This window comes from Poecilia formosa, unplaced genomic scaffold, assembly GCF_000485575.1.
Source record: "Poecilia formosa unplaced genomic scaffold, Poecilia_formosa-5.1.2 Scaffold169, whole genome shotgun sequence".
NCBI lineage: Eukaryota > Metazoa > Chordata > Actinopteri > Cyprinodontiformes > Poeciliidae > Poecilia > Poecilia formosa.
In genome coordinates, this window is record NW_006800108.1 from 1,217,644 (window position 1) to 1,221,202 (window position 3,559).

Sequence of the window (3,559 nt, forward strand, 5' to 3'; positions counted from 1 at the left end):
AAGTAAAAAGTACAGCACTTCTAAATTGTTACATTTTTTCAAAAACCCAAGTAAATATAACTGAATACTACCCAACTATAATCACTCTGCTTACAAAATGATAAAATAATAATATAATTTGCTTCACTGACTCCAAAACTCAATAACTGGAGGATCCGAAAAAAGGACTGGAGTGATTGATCGCTGCTTTCCAGCATTTCTTCTTCTTCTTCTTCTCTCCTTTGAGGCGTGAGAATCAGACAGTCTTCTGGCTGTTTTGGATCAAAGTCTGTCTCAGTTTCCTCCATTGTTTTACCGCTGCCAGGCCAGACGCCGCACGCAGCAGACTGAGCGGGAGATTCACTGCGTGCGTGGACGATCACGCAACTTGAGCTTTGGCGCACGCTGGAGGTGATCTGGACGTGTGAACCCCAACAACTGACCTCTCACTGTAAATATAAAGTGTAGATCAGAGTGGGTTTTGTCACCCACTCAGACCTGAGAGCGGGTTTGTGCCACGCATGCAGATCTGGCAGCCTTTCACCCCGCGTCGCGCCAGTATTCAAATCGCGATCGGCTGGATTGAAAAGGAGCTTAATGAGACGTGCTGGTGTATAATGGGCTGCGGGAAAAGCAAGCAGCAGCGTGACTGAAGTCATGAAGCACAAGAATTTCAAGCATTTTGAACATTTTTGCTCATTTTCTCCTTTTTTCATGTCTTATTTCAGCAACATCCATACTGTGACCTGTAAAGAAATTTGCCTCAAGACTCTGAAAGCAGAATCTCTTATTTGTTTTGTGTATTTTAAAGTTGTTTGGACTTTAATTAATTCATCTGGAGCTCTGAAAACGACCAGGAACTCTCTGCCGTCCTCTCAACATGCAGCTGAGATTTAGAATCAGCACAACCCACTAAGAGGAGTTTTCTTGGAAAGAAACAAGGAAATGTGCTTGATTTCCAAAGCAATATATCTTGAATTGAAATATTTCATTTGTAGTCAAAAATTAAGTTTTTCAGTAATTAACAGATTTCCTTAACACTGTAAGAGTGAACTGAAGCATTATTCTCCTTTTTATTACATGTAATTATTTTAGCAACAGATTTCAATCCACCAGAGATATTCTTTTAAAAATAAAATAAAAATATATTCTTGTCTCTCTCAGATTTCTGCAGATTTTTGTGTTTTGCAACAAGTTGTCATAAAGCTATTATTCAAACTGTAAATAATAAAAAATATGATTTTTTTTAGATAAGATTAACTTTAATAATTCTAGATTAAACCATCACAAAATCTATGATAATTTATTAAAATGATAGTGCTGCAAACATTTAAGATTTATTGCAGATGAAGTATTTGGACCTTCTTCAAAATATTTTATATTTTACGTCTTGTGATTCCTAATAACTTGCAATATTTTTAAAATATAAAAGAATTTGTAAAAAATAATGATCCTAAGCAGTTTAATCTTATTTTATTTAATATTTCTGTGTAGGTTCATGACATTAATACTATTAATATGTCTATTGAGTACAACCTAATTTGTTTCTAAACACTTTTCAATTGACTGTTTTTTTTATCTTAGAAAATAAATAATTCAGTTGTTCAGAAATAGCGTAATATATTTAATTCTCCACGATTCAAACTTTGATTTCTGTTTAAGATTAATTAAAACGCCGCGGTTCGTTCAACAGGCTGTTTCTTTACCTCTGACTAAATGGAAAAACTATTCCGGTCAATTTGAAAATAAATGCAACTGAACGGTCATAAACACAGATCGGTTTGCAGTTTAATAACTTTAATTATTAACTTTATCAAGACATTAAAAGTTTTCCTCCAGGACTTTAAAGTTCCCTTCAAATTCTGAGCACTATCTCGCATTTTTAGTGTTCAGCTTGATTTGCAAAAGCTAAGATGTTTTATGTGTGATAAAATAGTTCTAAAACAATATAAACGAAAGGAAATATTCGTTTAAAGATATTATAACGCAATGCTGAATATTTACGTTCACGCTGCCTCGTGTTTATAACTGTTGACTGAAATCAGGCGGGATGTATCTTATTTTCTACTTTTAAAAAATCTTCTTTTTTGGACTGTAGATACATTTGTTATTTTTGAAACCAGCCTTAGATGTGCATATTAGCACAACAGCTGCCAATCATTGGTATAAAATCCTGATTTAAATCTCAATATTCATTGTTGCTGCTGGAAATTCGGCAACTTGTTTTAATCTTGACTAAATATCGCTATAGGAGCAGCTCAAGTGATACGAATTATAATAAGTACAATTGTAGATGCTAGGCAGCATTACAAATGAGATAATTTTATGTTGTCTGAGGGTAAATCACGTTTTTGAACGGATAATGAAATCCATAATAATAACATTCGTCATAATGATGGACTTCACTTGGACTTCTTTCTTTTGTTTTTAGTGAGTAAACAATATAAATTGTACGTGTTCTGTTTAGCCTGTTTGTTGCTTCAGTTGTTTTTATTAAGTAAGGAATGAATTGAGCAGAAAACGATTGATCAAATTCAGATTTCTTTTCATTTGCTGCCATCGTGTGGACATTTTGTGCATTGCAGGAAGAGCCCCGGTGGAGTCATGATTTCTGATGTTCTGCTGCCCCTTCAGGTCAAACTTTGCATAGCCGCATCTTTTAGAGTGAGTAAATCCGGGAGCGGCACTAATAAATACGTTTCTAATCAAGCGGGATAAAACAAGGGCTGTTTTTGAATAATGGTTAGTGAATTTCTGTCTGTCCTCTTAGGCCGGAATAGGAGAGATTACACTTTAAGTAACAAAAAAAAAAAGAAGATTAGTGCAATTTTCACTAAAAATTTCACTTTATGCTGGAAAAACAACAAACATGCAGGTATTTAATAAATGTTGGTTTGGCTCATCTTCCTCTATATTGTATTAAGAAAATACAACACAAAATCAAATAAAATGAAACTTTTTGCAAGGATTTTGGGGTTCAACACAAAAAATTAATGACAAAGTTGATTGATTGATTGATTGATTGATTGATTGATTGATTGATTGATTGATTGATTGATTGATTGATTGATTGATTGANGACAAAGTTGATTGATTGATTGATTGATTGATTGATTGATTGATTGATTGATTGATTGATTGATTGATTGATTGTCAGCTGGTCATTCAGTCAATTGGTTGGCCGGTTGGCTTGTTGATTGGTTGGCTTGTTGATTGGTTGGCTGGCTGGTTGGTTGGTTGTTTGGCTTGTTGATTGGTTGGCTGGTTGGTTGGTTGGTTTGTTGGTTGGCCGGTTGGTTGGCTTGTTAATTGCTTGGTTGGATGGTTGGTTGGTTGTTTGGCTTGTTGATTGGTTGGCTGGTTGGTTGGTTTGTTGGTTGGCTGATTGGTTGGCTTGTTAATTGGTTGGCTGGTTGGTTGATTGTTTGGCTGGTTGGTTTGTTGGTTGGCCGGTTGGTTGGCTTGTTAATTGGTTGGTTGGTTGCTTGGTTGGTTGGTTGGTTGGTTGGTTGGTTGGTTGGTTGTTTGGCTTGTTGGCTTGTTGATTGGCCGGTTGGTTGGCTGGCTGACTGGTTGATGA